The following is a 13,877-nucleotide window of genomic DNA, read 5'->3' as shown; positions in this document are numbered from 1 at the left end:
AGGGGGGGGAGGGAGAGAGGGGATAGAGAGAGAGAGAGAGAGAGAGAGAGAGAGAGAGAGAGAGAGAGAGAGAGAGAGGGGGGGGGGGAGAGAGTGAGAGAGAGAGAGAGGGGGAGAGAGAGAGAGCAGGGGGGGGGGGAAGAGAGGGGATAGAGAGAGGGGGTGAGAGAGTGAGAGAGAGCGAGAGAGAGAGAGAGAGAGAGAGAGAGAGAGAGAGAGAGAGAGAGAGAGAGAGAGAGAGAGAGAGTCCAGTGAAGAAGGCCTTGCACAAGCAACGTTATTAATTTTAAATTGGCTAACTGAGTCTGTCAGCAAACACAGCTGGCTGTAACACTGTATTGGAATCTGGTCAACAAGCACACAGTCCATCTCACTTAGTTCTGGCCCAAACGATTTGGATATTTCAACTTTTCTATGTCAGAAAGTTATACTCTCTCCTTTTTTCTTCATCAGGCCTAATGCAATAGTCAGAGAGAGAGTGTTGTAGCCTCTCTTCTCACATAGCTTCTTCTTCACAGTAATCAGTGTTGTAGCCTCTCTTCTCACATAGCTTCTTCTTCACAGTAATCAGTGTTGTAGCCTCTCTTCTCACATAGCTTCTTCTTCACAGTAATCAGTGTTGTAGCCTCTCTTCTCACATAGCTTCTTCTTCACAGTAATCAGTGTTGTAGCCTCTCTTCTCACATAGCTTCTTCTTCACAGTAATCAGTGTTGTAGCCTCTCTTCTCACATAGCTTCTTCTTCACAGTAATCAGTGTTGTAGCCTCTCTTCTCACATAGCTTCTTCTTCACAGTAATCAGTGTTTAGCCTCTCTTCTCACATAGCTTCTTCTTCACAGTAATCAGTGTTGTAGCCTCTCTTCTCACATAGCTTCTTCTTCACAGTAATCAGTGTTGTAGCCTCTCTTCTCACATAGCTTCTTCTTCACAGTAATCAGTGTTGTAGCCTCTCTTCTCACATAGCTTCTTCTTCACAGTAATCAGTGTTGTAGCCTCTCTTCTCACAGCTTCTTCTTCACAGTAATCAGTGTTGTAGCCTCTCTTCTCACATAGCTTCTTCTTCACAGTAATCAGTGTTGTAGCCTCTCTTCTCACATAGCTTCTTCTCACATAGCAGAGTACAGCAACTTGCAATGGGCCTGGTCTACAAGATACACTACGCGACCAAGGTACCCATGTACATGTCAAAATACTTCCCAAAGGTCAGTGAATACCACGATCACAACACCAGAGGGAGCTCCACAAATCATGTTAAACCCAGATTCGGCTCAAACAAGGGACTAAACACGTTTCGCAATTATGCCACATCAATGTGGAACGCCCTACCCAAAGCTGTAAAGGAATGTGAATCACTACCCACTTTCAAAAACACTCTTAAAGAACACCTACGGGAGACTGCAATTCGAAACTGGCCCCTACAAATGTCCTAACCCAGTTGTACAGTAAATGACCAAGTATGGCTTTGTCAGTATTCCAATGTACAGTGTACAGTGCCCCCCCCCCCCCTACCCAACCCCCCCCCCCCCCCCCTCCACCTCCAATGTACAGCCCCACCCACCGAACCCCACCCCACCCACCCAACCTCCTCCAATGTACAGTTTCTACGTCAAATGTATATACACTCTTTTTCTGGACACTTTTTGTATCGCAAACAGTACTGTATTTGCAAATCTGATATGTCATAAATGTATAGATGTAGCAGTACTGTCTATCTGTATGTCATGTATGTCATATATGTTATGATGAATTGAAAAATGGGGGGACCCTGATGTAAACAAGACGAAAGTCTTTCTCTGGTCTGCATCCCCTTAACAATTGTATGTATTGAGCTGTACTGTATTGTATCCATTTTGCAATCTGTTAATAAACTTTTCAATCAATCAATCAATCAGCTTCTTCTTCACAGTAATCAGTGTTGTAGCCTCTCTTCTCACATAGCTTCTTCTTCACAGTAATCAGTGTTGTAGCCTCTCTTCTCACATAGCTTCTTCTTCACAGTAATCAGTGTTGTAGCCTCTCTCTCCATCACGCTCAACATAGGGGCCCCCCAGGGCTGTGTTCTGAGCCCCCTCCTCTACTCCCTGTACACACATGACTGCGTGGCACAGCGGAACAACAACACAATCATCAAATTTGCTGATGACACAGTAGTGGTGGGCTTGATCTCTGCCAACGACGAGAGGGCCTACCTGGAAGAGGTAGAGAATATGTCACAGTGGTGTCAGGAGAACTGCCTCTCCCTGAACGTCAGCAAAACAAAAGAGATGATTGTGGACTTCAGGAGGTCGGGGGTCAAGGACTACAGCCCCCTCAGCATCGACGGGGCACCGGTTGAGAGAGTGAACAGTTTCAAGTACCTCGGAGCCCACATATCCGAGGACTTGACATGGACCACACACATTGACAGTGTTGTGAAGAAGGCACGACAACGCCTCTACTTCCTCAGGCGCCTAAGGAAGTTCCAAGTCAGTCAGAAGATCCTTAGGAACTTCTACTCATGCACAATAGAGAGCATCCTGACTGGCAACATCACCTCCTGGTTTGGGAATAGCACTGCACAAGACCGTAGCAGACTACAAAGAGTGACACGTTCAGCCGAACGCACAATTGGAGGGGGGCTTCCCACCCTCCAGAACATTTACAACAAGCGGTGCAGGGGGAAGGCGAAGAGAATCATCAAGGACTCCAGCCACCCGAACAACTGCCTCTTTGAACTGCTGCGGTCAGGCAAGCGATACCGGAGTCTTAAGGCGAGCACAGAAAGACTCAGAAGAAGCTTCTATCCCCAGGCCATCAGGCTGCTCAACGAACAATAAACACTATGCAACAACCATCAAATGCACATAGCACACACACCCACACGCACACACTCACTTAAACAAACAACACACTGCAGCACCCACTCTCCACACTTTAGATCACACAAACACACTTTATATTTATTGATAAAGGATTTGCACTACAACTCGTACACCTACTGTAAATTGTACCTAAATTGTACCTCATCCCATTTCTGCTTTGCACTATATAGTATTGTATATTAGTACACTGCATTGTATATTGTTATATGGTAACTCAGTTACGTCTATTATGCATCGAACATTGTACATGTCTATACTGAACACTGTGACCTAATTTTTTACTTCTAATTTACATGCTATACTAAGTTATTTTATTTCATACTTATCTTGTAACAGTAAGAAGCATTTTGTATAAAACTATTCTGTACTTCTGTATGACAACTATTAAAGAAACTTGAAACTTGAACTTCTCACATAGCTTCTCTTCTCACATAGCTTCTTCTTCACAGTAATCAGTGTGGGGATCAACGTTCCAAAGAAGCATTTATTGTCTCCTTGCAGAAGGTCAAGAGTGCCCTCAAGACCTCAGCATTCTTTCAAGAAGACAATCTCATGGGAAAGCAACCTGGCGATCTACTACAAAGGGTTAACCCTTTCACTACCACACTACATAAGGTTAACCCTTTCAATACCAGTGAAAGGTTAACCGTCTGTAGTGTGGTAGTGAAAGGGTTAACCTTCTGTAGTGTGGTAGTGAAAGGGTTAAAGACACAACCATATGCACTGCATGATATTCTGAGTTCCGGCGAGTGACACATGAAACAACGAGTCTCATCTTCTCAACGTCTTCCACAGCCTCAGTAGCCAGTGGTGATTGGTGGTGGGCCTCGTTCCATGAGGCGGGAGTGTTCATTGCACTGTAGAACACTTTGCACACGGGCCTCTGTGTCAAAGCTCTCACAGGATCCCGGGAGCCATCAGATGCATTGTGTGATCCACTTCTCTGGTGGCGGGACGATAGAGATCTGTCTCTTCAGCAGGAACAGCAGCCACATCCTGGAACTCACCTTCCTCTGCCTCGTGGTGTTCATCACTTTCACTTAACCCTTTCACTGCCACACGACAGCCGGTTAACCCTTTCACTGTGACAATACAGAAGGTCAGCCCTTTACTATCACACAACCGACGGCGATGCTCATTAGCATCATTAACTCCGCGGATGCGGATGTGTGATAGTAAAGGGCTAACCTTCTGTCATGTGGCAGTGAAATGGTTAAAAGCTCTTGCAAAGCTTTTCTACCATTATCCCTGACAGGAGCTTGGACTTTATTTCAATGTTGTAAAGCCACACGAATCTCCTGTATCTTAGCAGTTGCCTCTACTGTACAATTTCTTCCTGAGTTTCACAAGGTGGAGTGAGACAGTCATGTAAGCAACCTCCTTATACTACATCATTATTGGTAAGCTACCTCCTTATACTACATCATTATTGGTAAGCTACGTCCTTATACTACATCATTATTGGTAAGCTACCTCCTTATACCACATCATTATTGGTAGCTACCTCCTTATACTACATCATTATTGGTAAGCTACCTCCTTATACCACATCATTATTGGTAAGATACCTCCTTATACTACATCATTATTGGTAAGCTACCTCCTTATACCACATCATTATTGGTAAGCTGCCTCCTTATACTACATCATTATTGGTAAACTACCTCCTTATACTACATCATTATTGGTAAGCTGCCTCCTTATACTACATCATTATTGGTAAGCTACCTCCTTATACTACATCATTATTGGTAAGCTACCTCCTTATACTACATCATTATTGGTAAGCTACCTCTTTATACTACATCATTATTGGTAAGATACCTCCTTATACTACATCATTATTGGTAAGCTACCTCCTTATACCACATCATTATTGGTAAGCTACCTCCTTATACTACATCATTATTGGTAATCTACCTCCTTATACCACATCATTATTGGTAAACTACCTCCTTATACTACATCATTATTGGTAAGCTACCTCCTTATACTACATCATTATTGGTAAACTACCTCCTTATACTGCATCATTATTGGTAAGCTACCTCCTTATACTACATCATTATTGGTAAGCTACCTCCTTATACTACATCATTATTGGTAAACTACCTCCTTATACTACATCATTATTGGTAGCTACCTCCTTATACTACATCATTATTGGTAAACTACCTCCTTATACTACATCATTATTGGTAAACTACCTCCTTATACTACATCATTATTGGTAGCTACCTCCTTATACTACATCATTATTGGTAAACTACCTCCTTATATTACATCATTATTGGTAGCTACCTCCTTATACTACATCATTATTGGTAAACTACCTCCTTATACCACATCATTATTGGTAAGCTACCTCCTTATACTACATCATTATTGGTAAACTACCTCCTTATACTACATCATTATTGGTAGCTACCTCCTTATACCACATCATTATTGGTAAGCTGCCTCCTTATACTACATCATTATTGGTAAACTACCTCCTTATACTACATCATTATTGGTAAGCTACCTCCTTATACTACATCATTATTGGTAAACTACCTCCTTATACTACATCATTATTGGTAAGCTACCTCCTTATACTACATCATTATTGGTAAGCTACCTCCTTATACTACATCATTATTGGTAGCTACCTCCTTATACTACATCATTATTGGTAAGCTACCTCCTTATACTACATCATTATTGGTAAGCTACCTCCTTATACTACATCATTATTGGTAAGCTACCTCCTTATACTACATCATTATTGGTAAGCTACCTCCTTATACTACATCATTATTGGTAAGCTACCTCCTTATACCACATCATTATTGGTAAGCTACCTCCTTATACTACATCATTATTGGTAAGCTACCTCCTTATACTACATCATTATTGGTAAGCTACCTCCTTATACTACATCATTATTGGTAAGCTACCTCCTTATACCACATCATTATTGGTAAGCTACCTCCTTATACCACATCATTATTGGTAGCTACCTCCTTATACTACATCATTATTGGTAAGCTACCTCCTTATACTACATCATTATTGGTAAGCTACCTCCTTATACTACATCATTATTGGTAAGCTACCTCTTTATACTACATCATTATTGGTAAGCTACCTCCTTATACTACATCATTATTGGTAAGATACCTCCTTATACTACATCATTATTGGTAAGCTACCTCCTTATACTACATCATTATTGGTAAGATACCTCCTTATACTACATCATTATTGGTAGCTACCTCCTTATACTACATCATTATTGGTAAGCTACCTCCTTATACTACATCATTATTGGTAAGCTACCTCTTTATACTACATCATTATTGGTAAGCTACCTCCTTATACTACATCATTATTGGTAAGATACCTCCTTATACTACATCATTATTGGTAAGCTACCTCCTTATACTACATCATTATTGGTAAGCTACCTCCTTATACTACATCATTATTGGTAGCTACCTCCTTATACTACATCATTATTGGTAAGCTACCTCCTTATACTACATCATTATTGGTAAGCTACCTCCTTATACTACATATCTGGAACCTATGGAACCCGTTCTAGTGACTGGCTGGTCCTAATTTAAGGTCCCCTGAGTTTGCTCTGAACAGGGTGAATCTGTATTTTGCTATGATGCCTCTAGCTCAGCGGTTCTCAAACTACGGGTCGCGACCCAAAGTTGGGTCATGAGTAGGTGACATTGGGGTCACGCATTGGCAAGTAAGGAAAATTAAATAAAATAAAAAGTTTGAGAACCCCTGCTCTAGCTCATGGAATGAACTCCAACAGTCCTTAAAGCTTGAGATTCTCCCCTCTGAGTTTAAACCCTTGATCTCCAACCATTGCCAATCAAGTTCTACGTGTTTTAATTGATTGTCATGATTTCATATCCTTTTTAAATTCTTTATTGTGTCACTCTAAACTCAAAGCGTAAAACAAGCGCAGATTCGCAATAGCCACTCCGATTGCCACGCCCCCTTTAGAACACACACTTGACCTCCATGCCCAATCTCAACCTCCTAGGGTGAAACTAGTAGGTGGGGAAATTTTTGTGGAGGGACCAACCAGCAGAGTGACTCCTAGAGCTGCTGATCACAGCTAAAAACACACTCCTCCTGCACACCGCTCCTCACACGAAGGATTCCAGTTAGAAACCAGCATTTCAAACATGAAGTCTCTAATTTTATGTCTCATTTGAGCAGAGCCATTCTGTCCCTCATAAAACCATACTATCATTTCTTTCTTCTCCCTGCATGAGGACGATGTAATTGCTCTACCGAAGCTAATGGACTTTCGGAAATGACTACATCCACTAAGCGTAGGTTTGATTCAGAGATAAATGCTCTGAATCAATGGGAGTGGACAGGAAATAGGAATTGATAGGAATGAGTTATTGATCGCTAGCATGCTGCGAGCTTAAGCCTTATCTCTACCAATCCCCTTCTGAGATGGTGCCTGGCACAATGCCTAACCTTCTACTGAGGAGACGGGCTTTAGGAGGAGAGAGGATGACCCACTGAGAGAGAGAGAGAGAGAGAGAGAGAGAGAGAGAGAGAGAGAGAGAGAGAGAGAGAGAGAGAGAGAGAGAGAGAATGACCCACTGAGAGATGAATGACCCACTGAGAGAGAGAGAGAATGACCCAATAGGGAGGTGTAGTCTGACATCACTGGTTGTTCCACCCGTATAGGGATTCATCATTGGGAAAATGGATTATCGGCTATTGTAACAATTCTGCCGCATGGACATTGAAAAGCGTTCATTTTTGCACAAGATGAGTTCCCTTCTACCACTAACATTATTGTTTAAGCATTTTTGGTTGAAATAAAGGTAGTTATAAGGTTTTTAATTTGTCGTTAAAAAAGAACTACACTTCCCACCAGGCAGTACGGCGGGGGTGTTGTCGTTCAGTGTTGTCGCCTAACACACGTCACGGCCAGCTGATACCACGCTAGCTAACGTTACCTAGCTAAAATGAACGTACTAGACGAATGTCTACTGTCGTGTCCATAAGTTCCCTGGTAGAATACTTTGTTGGTGAGGACAAAAGTATACAAAGAGGAGAGAACCATTTTAGCTGCATCTTCTGGCCGCCTCAGACCTACTCCTATCCAAGCTCCGGGAGGGTCATCAAAGAGAAGTCGCCTATTCTCAGTCCTTGCCCCACAATGGTGGAATGAACTACCCACCCCAGTTAGGACAGCCGAAACACGTCCAATCTTTCGCCGTCGACTAAAGACTCACTTCTTCAACCATTATCTGAATTAAAAAAAAAAATAAAAAAAAATCTAACCCTAACTAACCATACTGTCATGCACTTGTCCTAATAAACTAACCTACACTGTAGCACTCAACACTTTGATGAACATTGTTACTCAGCTGATAGAGTTGTGCTCTTCCTGATGGCTTGTCGTACAGAACTTGTAAGTCGCTTTGGATAAAAGCGTCAGCTAAATGACTAAATGTAAATGTAAATGTAATGTAGAGGAGTTTTCGGGAATCCCGGCTAGCTAGCTAGATAGCTAGTAGCTACTAACGTTACGTAAAAAACAATAACGTTATAAACTATACACAATATGTACAACGAAACAATGATTTACATTAGTATACTATTTACAGTAATTTAATATGCAGCGAAATAACGTTATACGATTTAAAATATAAATACAAATATGGTAACGTGATTGTTGCTTTTAAAAAATGGTGGCTGGCTTTAGAGATGAATGGTTATGATCACCAGAGAGATACTAGCCACAGATTCAGGGTCAGTTATTTTCCCATTGTACGAATTGTTAAGCTTATGGAATGTAAGGGAAATCTGATCCTAGGTCTGCGACTAAAGCCAGGAGTCTACGCTGTGGCGACGTCAGTCAGCAGCGCTAAATCGCAGTTTAGTTTCTCAGTGAACGAAAATATAAACGCTGTTATTTTGCTACCTTTACGATTAATTGCGAATATTTTCATGTTGAGCTATAGATTGTGGATAAATACGCACAGAAAGGTACACCATGCAAATGTTAATGCTTTATTTGTTTTAAACAAGACGATTTAGCTGCACATGTGTCGGAGGTGATAGTCTCCGGCCTCCCGGACCAACAGTAGGGGGGGGTGCACAACAACCAGGAAGGGAGGGGGGGTAATAATAAAAAATAAATAAAAAGTCGACTTCCAGATCCTTAGTCGGGGCCAGACCTGGTCACCACTGAGCTGTAGATGTTCCTCCTCCTCCAGACAGACCTGGTCACCACTGAGCTGTAGATGTTCCTCCTCCTCCAGACAGACCTGGTCACCACTGAGCTGTAGATGTTCCTCCTCCTCCAGACAGACCTGGTCACCACTGAGCTGTAGATGTTCCTCCTCCTCCAGACAGACCTGGTCACCACTGAGCTGTAGATGTTCCTCCTCCTCCAGACAGACCTGGTCACCACTGAGCTGTAGATGTTCCTCCTCCAGACAGACCTGGTCACCACTGAGCTGTAGATGTTCCTCCTCCTCCAGACAGACCTGGTCACCACTGAGCTGTAGATGTTCCTCCTCCAGACAGACCTGGTCACCACTGAGCTGTAGATGTTCCTCCTCCTCCAGACAGACCTGGTCACCACTGAGCTGTAGATGTTCCTCCTCCTCCAGACAGACCTGGTCACCACTGAGCTGTAGATGTTCCTCCTCCAGACAGACCTGGTCACCACTGAGATGTAGATGTTCCTCCTCCTCCAGACAGACCTGGTCACCACTGAGCTGTAGATGTTCCTCCTCCAGACAGACCTGGTCACCACTGAGCTGTAGATGTTCCTCCTCCAGACAGACCTGGTCACCACTGAGCTGTAGATGTTCCTCCTCCAGACAGACCTGGTCACCACTGAGCTGTAGATGTTCCTCCTCCTCCAGACAGACCTGGTCACCACTGAGCTGTAGATGTTCCTCCTCCTCCAGACAGACCTGGTCACCACTGAGCTGTAGATGTTCCTCTTCCAGACAGACCTGGTCACCACTGAGCTGTAGATGTTCCTCCTGACAGACAGACCTGGTCACCACTGAGCTGTAGATGTTCCTCCTCCAGACAGACCTGGTCACCACTGAGCTGTAGATGTTCCTCCTCCTCCAGACAGACAGACCTGGTCACCACTGAGCTGTAGATGTTCCTCCTCCTCCAGACAGCCTGGTCACCACTGAGCTGTAGATGTTCCTCCTCCTCCTCCAGACAGACCTGGTCACCACTGAGCTGTAGATGTTCCTCCTCCTCCAGACAGACCTGGTCACCACTGAGCTGTAGATGTTCCTCCTCCTCCAGACAGACCTGGTCACCACTGAGCTGTAGATGTTCCTCCTCCTCCAGACAGACCTGGTCACCACTGAGCTGTAGATGTTCCTCCTCCTCCAGACAGACCTGGTCACCACTGAGCTGTAGATGTTCCTCCTCCTCCAGACAGACCTGGTCACCACTGAGCTGTAGATGTTCCTCCTCCAGACAGACCTGGTCACCACTGAGCTGTAGATGTTCCACCTCCTCCAGACAGACCTGGTCACCACTGAGCTGTAGATGTTCCTCCTCCTCCAGACAGACCTGGTCACCACTGAGCTGTAGATGTTCCTCCTCCAGACAGACCTGGTCACCACTGAGCTGTAGATGTTCCTCCTCCTCCAGACAGACCTGGTCACCACTGAGCTGTAGATGTTCCTCCTCCTCCAGACAGACCTGGTCACCACTGAGCTGTAGATGTTCCTCCTCCTCCAGACAGACCTGGTCACCACTGAGCTGTAGATGTTCCTCCTCCTCCAGACAGACCTGGTCACCACTGAGCTGTAGATGTTCCTCCTCCAGACAGACCTGGTCACCACTGAGCTGTAGATGTTCCTCCTCCTCCAGACAGACCTGGTCACCACTGAGCTGTAGATGTTCCTCCTCCTGACAGACCTGGTCACCACTGAGCTGTAGATGTTCCTCCTCCTCCAGACAGACCTGGTCACCACTGAGCTGTAGATGTTCCTCCTCCTGACAGACAGACCTGGTCACCACTGAGCTGTAGATGTTCCTCCTCCTCCAGACAGACCTGGTCACCACTGAGCTGTAGATGTTCCTCCTCCTCCAGACAGACCTGGTCACCACTGAGCTGTAGATGTTCCTCCTCCTCCTCCAGACAGACCTGGTCACCACTGAGCTGTAGATGTTCCTCCTCCTCCAGACAGACCTGGTCACCACTGAGCTGTAGATGTTCCTCCTCCTCCAGACAGACCTGGTCACCACTGAGCTGTAGATGTTCCTCCTCCTCCAGACAGACCTGGTCACCACTGAGCTGTAGATGTTCCTCCTCCAGACAGACCTGGTCACCACTGAGCTGTAGATGTTCCTCCTCCTCCAGACAGACCTGGTCACCACTGAGCTGTAGATGTTCCTCCTCCTCCAGACAGACCTGGTCACCACTGAGCTGTAGATGTTCCTCCTGACAGACAAAGCAGCATCATGACCACCAAAAAAATTTACGAACTAAAACTAAAACGAACACAAAGAAACGAACGAAAAAAAAGAACGCAAAAAAATGAACTAACTAAAACGATAGGGAAATACATTGCGTTGGACAGAGGGTGGAACACGAAAGAATGAAAATGACGTAACCACTACACCTCCCTATGAGAGAGAGAGAGAGAGAGAGAGAGAGAGAGAGAGAGAGAGAGAGAGAATGATCCAATGAGAGAGAGAGAGAGAGAGAGAGAATGACCCAATGAGAGAGAGAGAGAGAAGGATCCAATGAGAGAGGGAGAGAGAGAATGACCCAATGAGAGAGAGATAATGACCCAATGAGAGAGAGGGAGAATCAAGTCAAGTCAAGTCAAGTCAAGAGTTTTAATTGTCACGGCATACAGGTATACAATGAAATGCGGGTGGTCTTGCCCGCAACGATGTGCAATACAGTGGTACATATAATAGAATCAAAAGAAGAAACAACATTGTGCAGTAACAGGTAGCAGGTAACATGGAGTGACATCTCGGTATCTGTACATAGTTATTTACAGAGCATGTGTGACATGCTAGTTAGCTTTGGTAGTGCAATACACTGTTCCTGTTATTCTAATTTAAAGTGTCCTTTCCTTTGGCCATAAGTGTGCGTGTGTGCGACATGAGTGTATGCCCGCTCATGTTAAAGTGTTAAGTGGCTGCTCGTGTGTGAGCGTGCACAGTGTGCGTGTCGTGTGTGTGTTCATGTGTGCTTGTGTGTGGACAGTTCAATGTTCTGAGCACTCAATGTTCATTGTTCATGGCTCTGATGGCCTGGGGGAAGAAGCTGAGCCTAAGCCGCTCTGTCCTAGTAGCTGGGGTTCGCAGGCGTCTGCCTGACCTCAGCAGCTGAAACAGGCTGTTATTGGGGTGGTGAGGGTCTTTCATTATCCTGCAGGCTCTGGATTTGCACCTCTTGTTGTATAGAACCTGCAGGGGGGGTAGTGCAATACCCGTGGTACACTCGGCTGAGCGCACCACTTTCTGTAGGGCCTTCTTGTCCTGTGCCGTGCTGTTTCCATACCAGGCAGTGATGTTTCCGGTCAGGATGCTCTCTACAGCTCCTGAGTAGAAGGACTGGAGTATCTTCCCCGATACTCTGAACTTCCTTAACTGTCTCAGGTGGTAGAGACGCTGTTTCGCCTTCTTTACTACTGTGTCTATGTGTGTTGACCATGTCAGGTCCTCTGAGATGTGGACCCCCAGGTACTTGAAGCTGCTCACCCTGTCCACGGTAGCCCCGTTTATCATCAGTGGTGTGTGTGTCTCCTGCTGTCCTCTCCTATAATCCACGATCAGTTCCTTGGTTTTGCCAATGTTCAGGAGCAGGCTGTTGTCCTGACACCAGCGTTCCAGTACCTCAACCTCCTCCCGGTAGGCCTTCTCGTCGTTGTCCGAGATCAGCCCCACCACCACCGTGTCATCTGCAAACTTCACTATGGAGTTGGAGCTGAACTTGGCCACACAGTCGTGTGTGTAGAGTGAGTACAGCAGGGGGCTCAGAACACAGCCCTGGGGGGACCCGATGCTCAGGGTGATGGTGTTGGAGGTCTGACCCCCCACCCTGACCGCCTGGGGTCTTTCGCTCAGAAAGTCCAGTACCCAGGCGCTCAGGGCGGAGCTCAGACCTAGCTCGACCAGCTTGTCCACCAGTCTGGTGGGGACTATGGTGTTGAACGCTGAGCTGTAGTCAATGAACAACAGTCTCACATAGCCCCCCTTCTGACGGTCAAGGTGCGAGAGGGTGCTGTGCAGTACCTGGGAGACCGCGTCGTCGGTGGACCTGTTTGTCCTGTATGCAAATTGCATAGGGTCCATATCACTGGGGAGGGAGGCACAAATGTGGTCCTTGACCAGCCTCTCGAAACATTTCATGACCACAGAGGTGAGTGCCACCGGTCTGTAGTCATTTGGACATGCTGGGGAGGGTTTCTTCGGCACAGGGATGATGGTAGACATCTTGAAGCAGGCAGGGACCACTGACTCCGCCAGTGATTGATTAAATATGGCGGTGAACACAGGGGCCAGCTGGTTGGCACAGGTCTTGAGTATACGTCCTGTTATGCCATCTGGGCCAGCAGCCTTCCTGGTGTTCACCTGCATAAATGCTCTTCTCACACTGTGTTCCGACAACGAGAGAGCGTCCCCCCCCCCCTCGCGGTTGCCCCCCCCCCTCCACAACAGCCGGCGCGCCAGTGACGTCACTAGCCGGAGAGCCAGCAGCGCCACTGTCTACACCAAACCGAGCGTAGAAGGTGTTGAGCTTGTCCGCGAGGGAGGCGTCGTCGCTCCCCATTGAGGGGGCGCTGACTTTATAGTCAGTTATTGTCTTCAGTCCCTGCCATAATCCTCTTGTGTCGTTTTGTGCCATTTGTGTCTCCAGTTTGTCAGCATATGTCCTCTTAGCAAGTTTGACAGCTTTGCGTAGAGTATAGACTGAAGCCTTATACTCCTCCATGTTTCCTGACTCTCTACCTAGGTTGTAGGCGGTGGTACGAGAGT

The sequence above is a fragment of the Notolepis coatsorum genome (genome assembly GCF_963971535.1).
Source record: "Notolepis coatsorum genome assembly, chromosome: 1".
NCBI classification, from domain to species: domain Eukaryota; kingdom Metazoa; phylum Chordata; class Actinopteri; order Aulopiformes; family Paralepididae; genus Notolepis; species Notolepis coatsorum.
This window is presented reverse-complemented; position numbering follows the sequence as displayed.